Below are 21,737 nucleotides of genomic sequence, written 5' to 3'. Positions count from 1 at the left end.
GGGATGAATGAAGGGGCAAGGGTTTGGGTGGGTATTTATGAAATGAATAAGGGATGGACTGGGGTATTAAAATGTGATTTTATTATGTTTTGTTTTTTCTGTGGTTGGATTTTGTGTTTTAATGAATTTCATACTGAATTTAATAAAGTTGTTTTTTAAAAATCTATCTATCTATCTATCTATCTATCTATCTATCTATCTATCTATCTATCTATCATATAGTGCCTTTCATATCTATCTATCTATCTATCTATCATAGAGTGCCTTTCACATCTATCTATCTATCTATCTATCTATCTATCTATTATATAGTGCCTTTCTATCTATCTATCTATCTATCTATCTATCTATCTATCTATCTATCATAGTGCCTTTCACATCTATCTATCTATCTATCTATCTATGCCTTTCTATCTATCTATCTATCTATCTATCTATCTATCTATCTATCTATCTATCTATCTATCTATCTATCTATCTATTATATAGTGCCTTTCACATCTATCTATCTATCTATCTATCTATCTATCTATCTATCTATCTATTATATAGTGCCTTTCACATCTATCTATCTATCTATCTATCTATCTATCCTTTCTGTCTGTGGAATCTCTGTCTGTCGATTACTCTGGTCTGGGTGGGCGTGGTTGTTGGTCACAGGTTCGCTCCGTTCGTTTGGGTATCTGTGAGTATTTCTCGTTTTCTTTTTCTAACTTTCTTTACTATTAGTTTTATGTATAAAGATTTTTTTACTGATTTGCCATTTATTTGAAAGTATATAGTTTATTGTCAGTGGTTGTTGTAATAGTCGGACGGCTGCGGCTCGCCATGGCGCGTCCGAGCAAAGCCTCCAGGGCTTAACCCGCGAAATTTTGAAAATCTTTCAAGGAAAAATGGAATTAAAGTGGTTGTGGACCCGATGGTTTCTGTTGAGGCGTGTGTTATTGAGGTAGCGAAAAGAGTTGGCTGTAAGAATGTGAAGTCAGCATCCCGAATGAACAAAACTATTGTAGTTTTTCTAAGCGACGAAGCTATGGTGCATACTATAGTGCAGGAAGGCCTGGTGATAAACGGCTCGCTAGTCCCGGTTCTGCCTTTATCGACTCCTGCTAAACGAGTTATTATTTCAAATGTTCCACCATTTTTGAAAAATGAGGCTTTATTAAATGAACTTCGTAGATATGGTGAAGTCATATCTGATGTGGTTATGATACCGCTTGGCTGCCGCTCACCGGATTTAAAGCATGTCGTGTCTTTCCGGAGACAGGTGTACATGATACTAAATAACTCGCGTGAGGAGCTTGATGTGGCCTTGAAATTTAAAGTAGAGGGTTACGAATATATAGTTTTTATCACTACGGAACAAATGAAATGCTTTAAGTGTGGTCAGACAGGGCACAAAGCGAGTCAGTGTAAGCGGGTGAGATGACGGAGAGCTCGGATATGCCGGGACCGTCTGGTGTGCACAGAGAGCCCGTGATAGAACTTCGGACAACGAAGAGAATGAGTCGGTGATCAGTGATTCGGAAATGGAGGATCTGAGTTACGATTCAGATGAAGCGGCTGAAGATCAGAGTGAAATTACTGTAGTTCAAAGTATCACAGCTGGCCGGGACATGAAGCAGGGGAGCCGGAAGTGTCCAGCGGAGAGCCTGCGTTAGGAAAAAACCTGAGGGCTGAAATGATCACAGGCGCAGCGGCTAATGCCGGGCAGATTAGTAAAAGTAATGGGAACAAGAAGGCTGAAGTCAGCCATGAAGAGGAGGAGATGGTGGCTAAGGTGATACCAGGGTCGAATATTATAAAGATGACCCTGCAGCGCTTCTCCAAAAAACACCCACCGAGAGTATTGCCGCTCTAGAGACGTGCCCAAGAGATGCGCCTTCTCAAGGGGGCGGAGAAGAGCGCTGGCTGTGCAGGCATTGACTGAAGAAACAACGCATGAGACGGGGCCGATGGAGAAATGCTCGTTGAAGACAGTAACGATGAACACGGTTATGTTAAGCCGGTAACCAGAAAAGAAAAGAACAAATAACCAGTGGTGGGCGCGCCAAGAAGAGCACTAAGACTGAAAGTGCAGAGGCCGCCGCTAGTGATCAGCAGCAGACAGACGGCACTGAAATCAAAGCGAGAGAGGAAGGAGGGGAGGACGGCAATGAATCTGACCCGTCGATAAGAGTTGATCTGTCATCTCACTCGAGCTTACACGAGGCTTACAGCACAGAAAGCATTTTGCGCTTTTAGAGTTTTAGAAGGGAAGCGGGGGTCAGTATAGTCGAACACTTTCCTGATCTCCATCAGTTTCTGAGCTCGGCGAAGCAAGTGCGGCGGGCTGCTGAATTAGGTATGACCTCCAAAGAGAGAGTCCGATTAAAGAATATCATAAGCAAAGTGAAACGTTCACTAGAAGCACAATCATGATGGCAGTTTTAATGCGATTACCCGTTTCTTTGGTTAATGTAGTGTTGTTGACCGCCACCTTATTTTCTTTTAAAATGCCTGTCTATTCCTGTGCTCTTTCAATATAAACGGCTGCAGAGATCTAGTAAAAGAACGGCGCTATTTGAGCACTTAGCGCAAAAAGAATTAACGTGGTTTTCCTTCAAGAGACCCATACTGACGAGGCTAATCAGTCTGACTGGCACAGAGAGTGGCCAGGGCTGGCACATCTTAGTCATGGCTCAAATCTCAGTGCAGGAGTCGCGATCTTATTTTCTAAGAGTTTTGTACCTGACAGTGTTGTTTGTACTGAGTTAATCCAGGGGAGGCTGCTGAAGGTAGAAGCGCAGCTGGGAGAGAAGAAGTGGGTGTTCATTAACGTGTACGCCCCAAATGTAGGGATTGAGAGAACTCACTGCTTCTCAGTTTTAAATGATGTCCTGGGGACATGTGACAATGATGAGCTGGTGTTTGTTGGGGGCGACTTTAACTGCACAGAAAATGCGCAGCTGGACAGGAATGGGCTAGAACCGCACCCGGGTCCGTCCAATCACTGAGGTCTGTGGTCACCAATAATAATCTCCTTGATATTTGGAGGGATTTTTATCCGGGGGTCCGGCAGTATACGTGGGTGAAGAGCTCAGCTGGGCTGCTGTCTATGGCTCGACTTGACAGAATTTACATCCAGAAAAATCACAGGAACCTCATAGCTAACTGCTCCATTCTTCCAACTAGTTTATCTGATCACTGTCTTGTTTCCCTTCAAATCTCTTTTCTCTCTGCTCCTTCTGTTAAATCCTACTGGCACTTTAATAATAATCTACTGAAAGACCCCACTTCATCAACTGTTTCAAATACTTCTGGACACAATGGAGATACAAAAAGAAGACCTTCTCTTCACTGAGGCAATGGTGGGATTGCTCAAAAACTGAGATACGCGTATTGTGCCAACAATACACCGAGCACACCACCAGGGATGTGAATGCGGCCATTTCTGAACTGGAGAAGGATATTGAGGAACTTCATTCAGTTTTATGTAATAACTTTGACGGCAGCATTTTGAGTCCCTCAAAACTAAGAAACAATTATTGATGGACCTTATAGACAAGAGAGTCAACGCGCACTCGTCCGCTCGAGAATGCAGTCGCTCACCCAGATGGACGCTCCTACGCAATTTTTTTTTAAACTGGAAAAAACAATTGGCCAAAGTAAGACCATCAACTGTTTAAAAAATGACAAAGGTCAAGACCTGCTGGAGCCTGAAGCCCTTCGATCCTGGGCACACCAATTTTACCAGCGACTGTTTTCTGCAGACATTGAAGAGGTACATTTAGAGTCGTCAGTTTTTCTCCAGGACTTACCTCAGGTTCTAGATGGAGAGAAAGACTTCATGGAAACTACGATCTCTCTAGATGAGTTGACCACAGCGTTGAATGGGCTGAACATTGGGAAGTCCCCAGGAATTGACGGTTTGCCTGTTGAGTTTTTTAAAGCTTTTTGGTGTCACCTTGCGCTGATCTGGCAGAGGTTTTCTGTGAAAGTCTGCGAGTGGGTGAACTGCCCCTTTCCTGTCGCAGGGCGGTTATCACACTACTCCCAAAGAAAGGAGACCTCACGGAGCTAAAGAACTGGCGCCCAGTAAGCCTGCTGTGTGCGGATTACAAAATCTTCTCCAAGGCCCTGGCTAACCGGTTAGGAAGAGTCATGGCGAGTATCGTGAACCCGAGCAGACATACTGTGTCCCCAGCAGGTGTATTCTGGACAACATCTTCCTGGTTCGGGATGTGATTGATGCTGCCAGGCTCTTTGGGTTTGATGCTGGTCTTTTATCACTGGATCAGGAGAAGGCGTTTGACAGGGTGGACCACAATTACCTTTTAGCAGTGCTGAAGGCCTTTGGCTTTGGACCTTCATTCATTAAACACATTGGACTTTTATATCACAACGTTTTTAGTGTCGTGAAACTCAATGGAACACTAACCGCCCCGTTCAAGGTCACCAGAGGGATACGTCAGGGTTGCTCTCTGTCCGGTATGCTCTTCTCGCTCTCCATCGAGCCGCTACTACAACAAATTCGCATCCGCCTTCAAGGTCTGAACATCCCTCAGTGCCCGAATTTACAGCTCAAGGTGGTCGCGTATGCTGATGATTTAACCGTGTTCATCTGTCATCCTGGAGACATCACGGAGCTGAAACATTGCCTGGATGAATTTGAAAAACTGTCATCGGCAAAAATTAACTGGGACAAAAGTACCGCATTTTTAATTGGCAACTGGAGGGATGGAGACCCACCGGGCCTACCTGGTGGCCTTAAGTGGAACAGAAGAGTCTTCAGATACCTGGGGTGTTTTAGGACAAGGAGGAGTAGCTGAAGAAAACTGGGCAGACTGGGCGGAAAAAGTTCAAGCCAGACTGAAGAAATGGAAGTATCTTCAAAAGGAGATCTCCTGTCGAGGCAGGGTCCTCATTATTAATAACTTAATAGCCTCCATGTTCTGGCATAAGTTACAGTGTATAGACCCTCCAATATCGGTCATCAAGAACATCCAGGCAATACTTTTAGATTTCTTTTGGGATGGCCTGCATTGGGTAAAGCGCAGTGTCCTGTATCTGCCTGTAGAAGAGGGCGGTCAGGGACTCATTGACTTGGTGAGCAAGATGGAGGCCTTTAGGTTACAGGCATTACATCGGCTCTTATACGGCCCTGAGCACCTACCATGGAGACAGCTGGCCTTTACCTTATTTCGTGGGGTAAGGAATTTAAATTTTGCTGAACATTATTTTTATTACATTCTGCCAACGTTGTTGGGTCTGACCTGCCGAATTTTATAAATCTGCACTTCAGGTTTGGCACAGAAAGTTCAGAAGGACCAGGCTAAATCTGGAAAGTATTTTTGGTTCTTGGAAGAACCTTTAGTCTGGAATCCTCTTTTAGATTGTTCGTTATTATTTTCTGACTCATTCGTATCAATTCTTTTAAACAAAAGAATTTTAAAAATAAGACATTTATTTAATACAAATATGAGGTGCTGGCACACCCCTGCCCACCTAGCGACAGTCCTGGGGATCAGATCAGTACGCTTGGTTGACATTTTTCTTAGTCAAGTACAAACAGCACTGCGGAGGTCAGGAGCGAGTTCACTGTGTGACGAGTACTTCACAGGTGAGGGACACCAGAAGCAGAGATGACATCACCCACCATCATTGTAAGACCACACGTCACTGACCACACTGACAGACCTGGACACCTTCTCAGATTTGGGACTCTGGTCGAGAAAGACTTTGAACTGTTTAACAAAAAAGAACTTTATAAACTGTGTGTCAAAGTGACATTTTATAACCAACTGAAAGGGTTGCCAGATACTTTGTGGAGGAAAGAACTGCAGGTCTCAGAGAACATAACACCTTCATGGAGAGCTTTTTATAAACTCCCGTTACAGAAAAGACTTGGGGATCTGCAGTGGAGGATAATGCACTCGGCCTTGGCCACAAACTCATTTCTGAATATAATTAACGCTTCAGAGACTGACCAGTGCCCGTTCTGTGACACAAGGGAGACCATCTTTCATATGTTCATTCACTGTGAACGGCTGAGGCCTTTGTTTATTTTCTTGGATTTAATTCTTAGTGGTTTTGGTTTTGGTCTCTCAAAAATTAACTTTATCTTTGGTATTAACTATAATCAAAAAAATAGGAATAAGTCTGTTCTTGGGAATTTCCTCTTAGGACAGGCCAAGTTGGCAATCCTAAAAACAAGGAGGAATAAAGAGAAAAACCTCATGGGGACCGACGCTCTGCTGCTGTTCAAAGTTTTAATTAAAAGTCGACTAAAACTCGAATTCATGTACCATAAACTAACAAACAATTTAGAAATGTTCAGCGACATGTGGGGACACGACAGGTACTGTGTGCTGTGGAGGGGGGCAAACTGGTGATCAACTGGGAATGAAAAGCATTGGTGGGCTTCAACAATATGCTTTAATTAATGTGCGGAGTAGGAGGAGTGTAAAGGAGGATTAGTGGTGGTCTTTGTATCATAGTGAACTGTCAATTTTTTATTAATGTGCGGAGTAGGAGGAGTGTAAAGGGGGAGTAGTGGTAGTATTTGTATCATAATGAACTGTCAATTGTTTTGATTTTCTTATTAATGTGCGGAGTAGGAGGAGTGTAAAGGGGGAGTAGTGGTAGTTGTCTGATATTTACTTTTTGTTTATCTTGAATATTGGGGCTGTTTATCTTATGACTGTGTATATTGTTAATGTTCATAATAAAGGTCATTTTAAAATTAATTAATTATCTATCTATCTATCTATCTATCTATCTCTCTTGCTGTCTGTGTGTTGCTCGATTAGTGCTGTCTGGGGTGGGCGTGTTTGAGTCGGTGGAAGCCGACGGGCCAACGCCTCTGTGTGCCTCTTTTTTTCTCTTTTTCCTTTTTCTTAGAGATTTGTTTTAGAGTTATTGGTGTTTTTTTGATAAGTTTTTTTACAGTTAAGACGCGGCTTTGGCGGTTATCGCCATGGCCGTGTCCAAAGGGTGGGCACCTGGTTTGTTTCCAAAGGCGTTTGAAAGTCTTTCACGCCGCCATGGCGCTAAGGTCCTGGTGGACCCTCAGGTTTCTGCCGAAGCTTGTGTGATGGGAGTAGGGAAAATAGTTGGTTATAAAATGTTCTATCAGCAAGCAGAATGAATAAGGCTGTAGTCGTCTTTCTAAACGACGAGTCCCTCGTAAATAAACTTGTTGAAGAAGGGGTTGTTATAAATGGCGCATTAGTTCCTGTCCTGCCGTTATCAGCGCCTGCGAAGAAAGTTATTGTCTCTAATGTTCCACCTTTCTTAAAAAATGATATTTTACTAAGGGAATTGAGACGTTATGGGCAGATTATGTCTGATATAGTGCTTATTCCCCTTGGCTGCAAAATGCAGGAGTTAAAACATGTGGTCTCCTTTCGGAGACAAGTTTATATGATTTTAAATAATATAAATGAAGATCTAAACGTGGCCCTTAGGTTTAAGGTGGAAGGCGATGATTATGTAGTATTTGTAACTTCTGATTCAATGCGTTGCTTTAACTGTGGCAGAGCTGGACACAAGGCGGCACAGTGCAAACATGAGCCTGTAGTGATGCCGGCCGGCTCCGCTCCGGTCAAAGAGAACACGGACGGGGTTAACGATGAAAACTGTGAGTCTGAGTATGAAAGTGAGGTGGAGAATATGGAGAAGGATGGGTCTGAGTGTAATGAGCGGTTGGATGGAGCGGGTGTTGTGTGTGATCGGCCCGAAAATTTTCTGTCTAAAGACGCTCCAGAGAAGAGCGCGCTTCTTGTTGCCGAGGATATGGCGGCTGAAACTGAAAGTGCAGCGAGTAAAGTGAGCACAGAGCCTGAGACCAGTAGCAGTGAGGGGACGACATTGAACACTCTTTCCGAGGGAGTTGCGCCAGTTGCCTCCGCTGTGAACGAGTCTCAGGCATCCGATGAAGCTGCACAAGTGCAGGCTGCTGAAGACGCGGTGCTGATAAAGCCTATCCCAGAGCAAGCCGTGGAAAGGCAGATGAATGAGAGGCCGATGGATGAGGTGTGTGAAGTGGAGAGTGGGAGTGCAAGTGTGAGCGAGAGGGATGAGATTTTCAAAGTGGCCCGTCACAAACGAAAGATTAAATCAGAGAATACTAAGTCGGCAAAGAAAAGCCTTGTGTCCAGCGAGCCATCCAGTGAACGCAGCAACTTGTTCAAGAGTTACAGTGACTGTGACGTTGGCGATAGAGAGGATGAGGGTAGTGACACTGACACCTCCGTGAGAAGCGAGTCCTCTTCAAGATATACACTGGGAGGCGGATACAGCACCGCAAGTATACGGTATTTTTTAGAATTTATTGAGGGTAAGAGAGGGGTTAAAGTGGAGGAACACTTCCCAGACGTTCAGCTCTTCCTGGTGTCAGCACAGAGGGTGATGCGCAATGCCGTGCAGCTTGGCATGGACCAGAAAGAGTCAGTGAGACTAAAGAATTTGATCAGTAGGGTTAGGAAATCACTGCTTTAATCAGGATGGATTTAGTCCTACGTTTCTTTTATTTATTTGTGTTATGTATTTTATTGGTTACTCCCTTATATCTTGAATTAATGGAATCTTTTCATATTGGGAGTCTGAATGTGAACGGGTGTAGGGGAGACACAAAAAGGGCTGCAGTTTTTGAGTATTTAGAGCAAAAAGGCCTTCACATTGCACTACTTCAGGAAACACACACTGATATTAAGAATGAACAGGACTGGTTACGTGAATGGGGGGGTCAGGCTGTGCTTAGTCACGGATCTCATGTCAGTGCTGGGGTAGCTGTGATGATTTCTAAAACTGTGAATTTAAAAATCACTAATATTAGTGAGGTGGTGGCTGGGCGCCTGCTGGTGGTGCAGATTAAAGATGGGGATCAAGACCTCGTGTTAATTAATTCATATGCACCAACAAATGGTCGAGAGAGGATCTGTTTCTTTGATTCTTTGAGAAGAGTGGTGGAATCTTTTATTAATGGGGAAATTCTTCTACTGGGAGGGGATTTTAATTGTACTGATAACGCTCAGCTTGATCGAAATGGTACTGAGCCACATCCAGCTTCTGTCAGAGTATTAAATACTTTGTTACAGCAGTCAGATCTGGTAGATGTATGGCGGATTAAATTCCTACAGATAGACAATACACCTGGGTCAAAGGGGGGGGTGGCCGCATTTCTATGGCACGGTTAGACCGGTTTTACTGTTCAAGGCATCTTTTAAATTCAGTCACTACTACTTATATCTGTCCTTTCGGTCTTTCTGATCACTCTCTGGTGGCTTTAAAGCTCACCTTTTCAAAAACCTTTCTTTAAGTCTTTCTGGCAATTCAATGTTTCCCTGTTGGATGATTCAAACTTCCTTCAGTGCTTTGAGTTTTCTGACAGCAATGGACCCTCACTAAATCCAAATTCACTTCCCTCAGACAATGGTGGGATGTCTCAAAAGTTCAGATTAAAGCTTTCTGCCAACAATACACCCAGCAAGTGACGAAGAGGAGTGTGGAGCATATGAAAAGCCTGGAGGAGGACATCACTGAACTACACGCCACTCTTCAGAACAGTTTTGATAAAGACAATTTTGAGATTTTAACAGCTAAGAAACATTCACTGTCTCAACTTCTGGAGTTGCAGGCTAAGGGAGCTTTAGTGAGGTCTCGCTTCCAGAATCTCAATCACCTGGACGCACCCACAAGGTTTTTTTTTAGTCTAGAAAAGAAGGAAGCACAGAGTAAGACAATTCATATGCTCCTTGACACCGACGGCCAAGAACTGTGCACTACAGGGGAGATAAGAGACTTTGCTGTCTCTTTTTACACAAATTTGTTTAAGGATGAAAGCATTGATGAAGCTGCCATGTCCGAGTTTTTGGAAGGTTTGCCAACAATTTCAGAAAAGTTCCGATTACATCTGGATACCGAGATCAGTCTTCAAGAACTCTCTGACTCACTTTCTAATCTGAATGTTGGAAAGACTCCGGGGATTGATGGGATTCCAACAGAATTTTATAAGCAGTTCTGGCATTTGCTGGGACCGGACATGCTTTCAGTTTTTCTGGAGAGTGTAAAGGTTGGTGAACTACCACTGAGCTGCAGGAGGGCGGTCATTGTTCTGCTACCAAAAAAAGGGGACTTGTGCCAAATCAAAAACTGGCGCCCTGTGAGCCTATTGTGCACGGATTACAAAATCTTTTCAAGGGCCTTGGCCAACCGCCTGAGGAATGTGATGGACTCCATAATTCACCCGTGTCAATCGTACTGTGTGCCTGACCGCTCCATCCATGATAATATATTTGTATTGAGGGATGTTATCTCAGCCTGTAATCTGTGCGGGGTTGATTTAGGGATTCTGTCTCTAGACCAGGAAAAGGCTTTTGATCGAGTAGATCATCGATACTTGTTTTATACACTGAAAAGCTTTGGATTTGGGGAATATTTTATAAATATGATCAGGCTCTTGTATACTAATATTTTTGGCATTTTAAAAGTCAATGGTTCTTTGAGTGCCCCGTTCTCAGTAAAGAGAGGAATACGACAGGGCTGTGCCTTATCTGGAATGCTCTATGCTTTGTCAATCGAACCGTTTTTACGTCAGATAAGTCACAAACTGCAGGGCGTGAGTTTTCCTATGTGCCCAAATGTTACTTTTAAATATTTGGCTTACGCTGATGATGTCGTCATTTTTGTCACGTCAAACGATGACATTAAAATGTTAATCTCATGTCAACAGATATTTGAGAGAATATCTTCAGCAAAATCAACTGGGCCAAAAGTACCGCTTTTTTACTTGGATCCTGGACTGCAAGTTCACCACCAGATCTGCCCTTAGAAATTAAGTGGGACAGAAAGTGTTTTAGATATCTCGGGTGGTAATGGGTGCTGAGGGGGTGGACAAAAGTAATTGGGAAGGATTTTTAGATAAAGTAACAATGCGACTGAACAAATGGAGGTGGATTGTGACCAAGCTGTCTTACAGGGGACGAGTGATTGTGTGTAACAATTTGATAGCTTCTATGCTTTGGCACAAACTTGTGAGTGGGGACCCTCCTCCTGGACTTTTACACAGAATCCAGAAACTTCTGGTTGATTTTTTTTGGGTTGGCCTGCACTGGATAAAACAAAGTGTAATCTTTTACCTTTGGAAGAGGGGGGTCAGGGGCTCATTGACGTTGTCTCTAAAGTTGCACAATTTAGACTTCAGGCTCTGCAGAAAGTTTTTTTTGTTTCTCACCCTCTGAGTTGGAGAGAGCTGGCATTGGGTTTCTTCCGCCGAGTGGGAGGTTTACGTTTTGATAGACAACTTCTAGTGATGAACATTCACAAAATGGACCTGTCCAGCCTACCCCATTTTTACAAGGGAGTCCTATTAACATGGCACTTTGTTTTTAAAAGAAACTTTGTTACATCTGGTTGGTTGGCTGATGAGCCGTTAGTTTACAACTCTGTTTTCTCATGTCCTCTGTTGTTCAGCGATAGTTTTGTTAAAATACTCATCACAAATCAAATACTTACACTGTCCCAAATTTACGATGAGAGCAAGAAGTCTTTTATTGACCCAGCAGAGCTATCTTCAATACTGGGGGTCAAGTCGGTCAGAATAGTTCAGAGTTTTTTATCATTCATGGCCAAAGATTATCATCGGCTGAACAACTCGATCAGAGCAACAAACACGGAGATGGAGGTCTGCCCTGCTGTTGATCTGTCCTCGCTCACTGACAATACAATCGTGACATTCCATAAAGGGGAAGTTGTGAGCTTTAAGTCTCTGTCAAAGGGGGACCTTTATAAATATTGTATTAAAATTATACACTTTACAGAACTAAAAACAGTATGTGACACGCCATGGAGAGACAATCTGGGGGTGGATGGTGGGAGTGCACCTGCTTGGAGGGAGCTGTATAAGCCCCCAAGTAGGAAAAGAACGGCTGACCTGCAATGGAGAATTCTGCATGGGATTGTCGCTACAAATTCTTTTTTAAAAGTAATTGAGCAGAAAGGGGATGATAATTGTATATTTTGTGGACAAAAAGAAACTATATTCCATTTATTCTTGCAATGTATGAGACTCAGTTTTTTCAGTTTTTAGTGAATTATGTAAAAAGTTAATGGGGAAATTTAATAATATCATGTTCATTTATGGTACAAAATACAACAAAAAATATCGGCAAAAAGCTCAGTTATCAAATTATCTATTGGGTGAAGCCAAACTAGCAATTTTAAAGAGTCGAAATAATAAACAATCTGGGACAGGGGCCACTGATGCTGTCTTGATTTTAAAGATAAATGTACGATCTAGAATAATAATGGAATATACGTATCATAGATTGATGAATACATTAGAGTTATTTAAAAATGTGTGGGGAATTAAAGGGGTGCTTTGCTCAATTGAGGATGGAGAACTAAAAATGAATGTATGAGACATTAGTTTAGTTTTCTGTATTTGTATTTTGTTTTCTTAGGATGATGTTATTATCTAATCAGGTATTGTGTGCTGTGGAGGGGGGCGAACTGGTGCTCAACTGGGAATAAAAAAGTGGTGGGGTATCATAGAGTGCCTTTCACATCTATCTATCTATCTATCTATCTATCTATCTATCTATCTATCTATCTATCTATCTATCTATCTATCTATCTATCTATCTATCTATCTATCTATCTATCTATCTATCTATCTATCTATCTATCTATCTATCTATCTATCTATCTATCTATCTATCTATCTATCTATCTATCTATCTATCTATCTATCTATCTATCTATCCATCCATCCATCCAATGAGATATACAATGATGGGGGTCACCAAACCTGCAATGGACACCAGTCTGTCTATGTTGTTAGAATCATCCGTCACTCTTATAGGACTAAACAAGAGTAACTAATTCATCCAGCCTGCATACGTTTGGTTTGTGAGAGGAAGTCTCCATGAATATATGGGGAGAATGTGCTTGTGACCAGGCCAGGATTCATATTCGGGACTCGGGAAGAGAAGCAGCAGTGCGCCACTCATTTTCAAAATGAATTTCTGAACAAAAACCCTTCTGTTTTTTTTACTCAGCTGGGGACTGGAAAGCAGTCCACTTTTTCAGTGCTCATCTCTCCATACCTTCTTTCCACCTTCTTCCCCATATGTCGCTTCTTGGTATTTCACACCTTTTTTCCGTCATCACCTCTTGTGGTGTAATATTTAAATGAAAATTTTTAAAGGTGTTTTATCCCTTGCTTTATTTCTTGTATGCTGAATTGGCAAAGATTTAATAAATGAAGTTCAAGATGGTTAAAGGTGTTAATTGAGAAGAGCTAAAGGGAATCCTGCTGCTCCTCTTTAAATGCCCTGTGGAGTCTACATGTTCTTCTTCCCACATCACGTATGAGTGACTAACTGAATGTGCACTACGATGGTCTGGCATTCTATACAGGGGTCTGCCCAGGAGAATGAGATAAACTACTCAAATTATGGTGTGCCACGCTTGCAGAGACTTAGCCAAGAAGACTCAAAGCTGTAATTACTGCCAAAGGGGCTTTCAGAAGGTCTCAATACTTATGGAAACAAGAGATTTCAGTTTTTCATTTGCAAACTGTAAGCATGTTTTCACATTATAGGTTATTGAGTGTAGATTGATGGGTAGAAATGGCAAATATATCTATTTTGAGTAAAATCTATAACACAATAAAGTGTCCAGAAAGTGAAAGGGGTCTTAATATTTTTGGAACGCACGGTATTGAAACACTGTATATGACACTCCCTGAAATAAACTATCACTATAAAATATTCTGTCAAATAAGAGCGTATGACATACTATATTAAACTGAACCGTCAGGAAAACTATATGAACTGGATTGGATCTCCATCTGGGTTGGTTTCCACTTTGTACCAAGTCCTACCAGGATAGGCCACCAGATCCCCTCTCCCATGAACTGGATACGTAGGTAAAGAAATGGATTGACGGACCACCGAATGATACAAACTGAACAAAGTGAGGAAAGAAGGAAGGAAGGGGTGGCAAAAGCAGAGTTGAGCATGACCAGCAGCCACAGGGAATATGAACGAAAGCTGAAAATTGAGCAGGAAACAATTTTTAGCAGACAACAGAGATAAAAGACAAGCTGAAAGAGACCTGAGGAAAATTCCAAAAGAGATTTTCAAGGGGCAGTGAAGTCTCTTACCATGTGGGTCATCTTATTGATCATCTGTCCATTCACTTCATTTCCTGGACAGGCTTGTGGGGTACCAGAGAGAAACCACAGCAGCCCACTAAGTGGACCAATTTAGAATCAGCCATTAATAAAAAAGCAAATCTCTGGGAGGAAACATCAGAAGAACATCTATGGGTACACAAGAAGCTCATATGGGATTTGAAGCCAGGATTTTGAAGCTGTAAGAAAATGCCAGTGTCACACCACATTGTCAAACACATTCCATCCAACTTAAGATCATGGAGACCTGAGCCTTGGTGCACGACAGAAACCAATCCGGGATGAGAACATTGGGTCATTTGCTACCTTACTTATCAAGATTGTCCAAAATAACATTGGGTTGAGATCTGAAGGTCCCTAAAGTTCTACTCTCCGCGAATTCCAGGTGTCTGTGGTTCTTCAAGTGAAGAACATCTTTCAACCCTTAGCAAGTTTCCAACTATGTCCTTGAGTTCTTGTTGAAGAGTTTAATTTAATGCCATAGCCAGGTCCCACCCTACTAATTCCTTTCATAATTTTCAACACTTTAGTCACATCACGACTCAATCTCCATTTGCTTAAAGAGCCAGTCCATCACAGAAAATGCACACATGAATGTGAACATTTTTAACAACAAGTACTACTACACTCACATGGAAATCCACAGAGCTAGACATTACCATTAATAAACACCATTGCATGTTCTTCCTCACATTAAAATACATGGAAAACAGGAGAGGAACGCTGGGCATCCGCAATTAAAGCTAGCAAACAGTGCAGCCATTTTTTAATCTTCCCATTCCCTTAAGGTCACACTAAAGTTCTTCCACCACAGTGCCGGCGTTCAATCAAATGGACTTATTCTCTCTTCTCATGAGTTCTATGTAGGGGCCGGAGTTTTCATAATCCACAAGGCTTGGGGCGCTTACTGATTTGATAACAGAGTCTGCTCATTACCATCCCAAATTCAGATTAACAGTCGGCTCTGGAGGCCACTACATAATTGTAAAGCAGAAAAAAATGAGCGAGAAAGACGCCTGAGTTACCATCTGACCTGGAAGCAAACAAATGTGTCTGTTAATATATATAAAAAAAATGACATGTTACGTCCAACCTGCCCTCTGCTGATGATGGAATTTCAAAATAAGAAAGCCGAAAGCACCACTTCTTGACGTCACTCTGTCCACGGGTATCTCATTTCAGGCCAGCACTCTTCTCTTAATCTGTTCACCTAAATTCTCTCTTATTGCATCAGCCTGTATCCTAAATCCAAACTTTAGCAATCATTCAAACTATGAAATGAGCTTCAATTCATCATCAGAGCTGTCCACAGTCTACTGTCCTTCAGGGACTTCTTGAAGACATGTCTGGGTCATGTCTAAGGGATCTACCACACAACTCTTCCCTGGAGTCCCGTCATCTTCTCCAGATCTTATCTTCCATTTACTGGCAGAGACCTCATTTCAGTCAATCTCTCCTAATTAAGCTTTATTGTATATAGCACCACACATTGAATAACCAATGAAAAGGCACTTTAAAAAGCAAAGAAGGAAAGGTTTCAAAGTGGTGAGCAAATACAACTGCTTTGAATAACATGTTACAATTAAAAAGTAACTGATAGGACCGGGGATAGACTGAACCTAAAATGATAGAGTCAGGGCTAGAAGAGGAAAGGAAGAAGAACACCGTTATACTCAAGCTGGTGGAACGAGAAGACAGAAAGGCCGAGTCTTTAAGCAGATTATTTGAGAAAATGGAATTGATAAAAATCCACATTTGTAACTATTGGAGTGGTAGGCAAGACAGTTAACAGTCAGCTACACGTTAAATTCGCTGATAATCTGTGAGAACAGAGTACAGAAAAAGAGCAAGCTGGGCTGACCTTCAGCTTCATCACGAGACACTTTCACTTCTGGTTTAAAAATCAGACTGATGCCCTCTTCAGGGGTTGTAGATGGATAGATAGATAGATAGACAGATAGATATGAAAGGTGCTATATAATAGATAGATAGATAGATATGAAAGGCAATATATAAGATAGCATATATAAATCTCTCTATTATAACTGAAAATCTTGAGACGAGACTATAACCAAGAGATTTTTTCAAGTCCTGCCCTCCTCTCAACCATTTTCGGTTAATGGCCCACGGTCACAGCCCTCTTACCTCTCATTCGTGTGAATGCTTTTGTCAGACACAATTCCTGCGCTCTCAGCTATTATAAATGTTCATGTTTTCCTCACTTTACGTTCCCAATAAAAGAAGACTTATGTCTAAATCTTATTGAAGAATTTCATCCCGAAATGTTATCAACAGATGAAATGAGTACACGGTCAATCCTAGCACAGAGAAACGATGAAGTCAAATGAATTAACATGAAAATTATTAATCAGTTACACGGCAAATTGGTTAAATGCTTATCAATAGACTGTGATGAAATAGTTGGTGGTCATTGGTGCGAAAGATGAAAATATCAACTTACAATATCGTGTAGAATATCTACAACCGTTAATACCATCCACCGGTCAAATCACTGTAGAAAGAAGGATGTATCGTAATGTTATTGTGTAATTTATGTACTGTATGACTGATGGACTATGCAATAGGACAATATTAGTTGTATTCAAAATTGGTCGAACAGTCCACGACAGACAAATGAGCGGCGACAAACCCGCTAACTGGTTTTCGACAAATGCGCGCTGACGAAATCGCCACAACAAAATCGCGAGATAGGCCAAGAGAGTGGGACGCCCTTGCTGAAATTCTTCCTACATACGCAGGGCGTGATCTTAAGGACTATCTGCGTGCCGTGCTGATGGCATGCCGCATCTCATAATATTGACTTCTAAAATAAACATTATTATATATGCTTTAAACTAGTAATTCATATTTGATGAAACTTTCGCGATTTTGTCGGGGCGATTTTGACGACGCGTTTTAATCGGCACTATTTTGTCGGCACGCATATGTCTATCGCGCAAATGTCGGGTCACAGGTCGAACAATTCCGACATGTAAAATTTTAACAGGCAACAAGAAAGGTAATGTAGCACATCTTCTGCGGATAACATTAGACGCCAAAGGAGATCTTGATACACCATTTGTATTAAAACATTTGCAGTTTCCCGTTAGAATAGCTTTTGCTATGACAATTAACAAATCATAGGGACAAACATTCGAAAAAGTCGGTTTAGATAGATAGATAGATAGATAGATAGATAGATAGATAGATTAGAGGTTGCCAATGTTTTAGTGTCAGATGCAACAGGATACTTTCAGAGGTTTTTTGGAGTCTATGCGTCAATGTTGTATGTTGTAACTGATTGGAATATATATATATATATATATATATATTGTCACACACGTGCGAGTAAGGTGCCGCGGACGGACCTAAATGGTATCGTAAACTCATATGCCAGAAGGGAATGGCGGGGTACTAACCTTTCTCTCTTTGTTTCCTGCAGAAAGAAAGACGCACCACCACCATGAATCTTCCAGCATCAATACCCACACACCGCTACTTCCGCCCTCCCTCTGTCAACTCCTGATGACGTCAGCAATCCCACCATCCATCTCGGCTCCTACCCAGCATACCTCTCTACTTCCGGTCCCTCCTCATAAATGTTCCTCCTCCACCATGTTTTAATGTCATCTGTGTAGTGCATATCTGTACTGACTTTGACGACATTTTATTGGCATATTTCTACTATTTTACAGTATACAGGGCCGGAAACCCCAAACTTTTATGTTCGTTTTGTGTTTCTTTTACAATATACAGCATGTATTGTAAACAAGCGCTATATAGCGCCCGACCCGGCACAGACTACGCAGAGGGACGTGTTCACACTCAAATGGCTTTATTTTTGTTTCTTCAGCCGTGGGCACACGTCTTCCCCGTGTCCCACAGGCCCAACAGAGTTCAAGCACCAAAACTCACACAAACCAACCGCTTCCTGGCACCACCACTCCTCCCAGGCAACCTCGTCCTCTTCTTCCCGATTCTGGCCTCGAGTGGAGGTGGCTGGCCCGTTTTATACCCCACCCGGAAGAGTTCCAGGTGGCTGAACACCTGGTCCTAATTGCCCCTCCGGGTGGGGCTGAGAATTCAAGCAGCTGGGCTGCGGAGTCCATACAGCTCCCCCTGGCGGCCACCTGAGCCCCCAACCAGGCTGTGGAGGACTCCATCTCCCATGGAGCCCTGCGGGTGGTTGGGGAATCACTGTCCACCATGTAGGCTGCCACCAAGCGCCCCGGGGGAGGTACTGAGCTGTCCGTAGTGGCTCCCCCGGAATATACACAGCAGGGCCGTCCCAGCCGGGCATGGGACCCGGCTGTCCATCACAGTATATATATATATATATATATATATATATATATATATATATAGATGACTAGTATATATATAAAATCCAGCATCTGTCTGTCTGTCTGTTTTTCACAGGAGAGCTACTTAACGGATTTAGATTGGGCTTTTTTCTAGAATTTGCTTGAACATTGTGGTTGATTTTGTGACTTCTCTCATCACGCTAAGTATCATAGTTCACTTGCAGGAGTGATATATTCGCAATAATCTGAGACAGAGGCTGCGGGCCACAGGGAGGGGAAAGCGTGACGTCAGACGTGGGGAGCCGGGTGGGGCCCTCCTCACTCACGTGTCAGCCTCCATTTGAATCGCTCTACCTCTGGCCACGTTTTAGAGTGTACCTTGCCTCCACTTAGCTAGCGATACCGGTTCGTTTATTGATTTTCAAAGTTTGTCCTGTTCCACTACTACATAGGTGGAGCAATGGGTGACGGCTAGTATATGTATAAAATCCAACATCTTTCTGTCTGTCGGTCTCTCTGTCTGTTCACTTTTCATGAGAGAACTACTTAACAGATTTAGATCAGATGTTTTTCTATAATTTTCTTGAACATTCCGGTTGATTTCACGACTTCTCTCATCACGCTAAGTATCATAGTTCACTTGCATCAGCGATTTATAACCTCAAAGCAATGAGAAAGGCTGCAGGCTGAGGAGAGAGGGAGGCGTAAAATGAATCAACTGGTGTTCAAATTATTTGACACTGTCTCAGGCATACACTTCAATAAATTCCATTTTAGAACACAACGATTCAGTTGATTATCCTACAGAATTTTTAAATTCCATTAATCCCCCTGGCATGCTGCCCCACAACTTCAACTTAGCATTGAAAGTAGGAGCACTGATTATCCTTTTGAGAAACCTGAGCCCACCCACTCAAACTGTGCAGTGATGCCCTACTCTTCCCAGAAGGCAACACAAATTAGACGATCTACAAGTCTCTGACTTAAAGTTTAAATCTGAACAATATATTCGATCTCTTTTCGCTGTTCTGTTATTTCACCGAGTAATAATTTCCGTTTGTTTGCACCAATGCAATCTTTACTATAATTTTCTTGAGACTTTTGAATTTTAGTACTTTGATTATCTCTGACCTGCTCTGCATGTGTATCGTGCAAACATTTTTGAATTCTTTACAACGTTCTACTTTGTCATCTACTCTTTGTCTATTATTTCCGGCCCAGAGCACGGTTAAATCTCTTGGTACAAAGTCTTTTCTCGTGGGACGTGAAAGTATCTCTCTGAAAAAGTCGCGTCTCATTGCAGGATAAAAAGTTTTGTCTCGTCCCAAGACTGGACTGAACCGGAACTGGACTCCGGTCCTGACTGCCCAAGACAGTGGGTTGTTTCTGGCAGGAAGAGGAGGGGCCAGGCAGACTGACACCGGAAGTGACCTCAGCAGTGGAAAAGCTGTCAGATTTCCAGTCTGCAGAGAGAGGAAAAGGAAAGGCGTTATTACAGGGTGCCAACCCCTGAAGCACCAGGCAATTGTCATCACCAGAGCCCTTAAACTGTCTCCTTTTGCACATACAGATAGATATAGATATTAATGTAGATATATAATTTAAAAGGCAAACAATAATCATAATGAAATTCCATTGTTAGGCATTATCAATGTCTTCAGCTTTCTGCAGCTTTTTTTTCAAATTATTACAAAATAGAAGCCAACTCACAACTTCATACCAGTCCATCATAAAGCACTCAAGTAATCTGACAAACAAGAGGGGACCATTCAGTCAAACAGGCCTATTGCTATGGTGCCCCAATGCCTCATCCAGATACTTCTTATAAATTGTCAAAGTTCTGCCTCAACTACTTGTTACACAAACTCACTATCGCTCACACCAGCCCATGTCTTTGGGCCAGGGCCATAGAAATTCCACATACAGAAAGCACGCAAACTCCTAGGCAGGAATTCAACTGGAGACAAACACTGTGCATTGGCAGTCAGTCCATCCATCCATCCATCCATCCACCCATCCATCTGAAGCTTTGAAGAGTAACAGAAAAGCATAACAAGGGTGCAGCTTCTGAATCAGAGCACTTGTTAAACTCCCAGGGCTTCTTGACTCCAGTCTACCCCCTTAACCACTGGACTACACTGTCACTGCTTAGTAATGGTGTTCATAATATTTTATGAGAATGATTACAGGCAAACATTAAGAGGGTTGCATTATCCACAGGTGAACTCACTAGGGCAACTTAGGAGGCACGAAAATAAATGAGGCATAAATAAATGTTATAGGAAGATAATGCATTCATTTTTATGCACATCCAGCTGGGGTAATTATTACTGGATCTGATTTCAAAATAATGAAATTTTATATTTATTTGCAGATAAATGAATATTTCAATAGTGGGAGACAGCCTTAATAGGGAACTAGTGCATGAGTTTTACCAAACAAGCCCAGTCAGACTGAACGAGAGGGGCAACAGAACAGCACAGCCCCAGCCTGAAAGTGAATGGGCGCTGGAAAGACACACAGACGGGCACAGGCTTTGATGGGCTGACATGTGAGATAATACATGCTAAGAGTTTCCATTGTGGAAAGAGATTGGAGAAAAAACACTGTTTAAAAAAATTATATTCCAGTAATAAGTTATTGAGGTTCAAAACACTGAATGTACACATAAACGTATATATGGGTACAAAGCAACATGACAGATAGATAGATAGATAGATAGATAGATAGATAGATAGATAATGAAAGGCACTAGATAGATAGATAGATAGATAGATAGATAGATAGATAGATAGATAGATAATGAAAGGCACTAGATAGATAGATAGATAGATAGTGTGAGAGGTGGAGGGCAGTTTATCGCTGGACGCTGGAGGGAGGCACAGGGATTTATATTTTCCTTATAGCCCGGAAGAACTTCCTAGTCACGGGGACGGAAGAAATGAAGTACTTCCTGGCTGAAGAAAAAGAAGAGTTTTCATCTGACCCAGAAATGCTATGGAATCACATGGACTGAAGGACAGAAGCACTTCCGGGTCACAGACTATAAAAAGGACTGTGGGAAACCCAGCAGGCTGAGCCGGAGTTGGGAGGGAGTGTGGCAGAGCTGCTGGGAGGAGAGGAGGATTATTGTATTGATTTATTGTTATTATTGAATATTATTGAGTATTGTGGAGGTGGTGGTGCTTTGTGCACATTATTGAAGTAATTAAATTAATTTCTGGGACTTTTATCTGGTGTCTGGACCAGTTGTC

This window comes from Polypterus senegalus, chromosome 12 (genome assembly GCF_016835505.1).
Source record: "Polypterus senegalus isolate Bchr_013 chromosome 12, ASM1683550v1, whole genome shotgun sequence".
NCBI classification, from domain to species: Eukaryota; Metazoa; Chordata; class Cladistia; order Polypteriformes; family Polypteridae; genus Polypterus; species Polypterus senegalus.
This window is presented reverse-complemented; position numbering follows the sequence as displayed.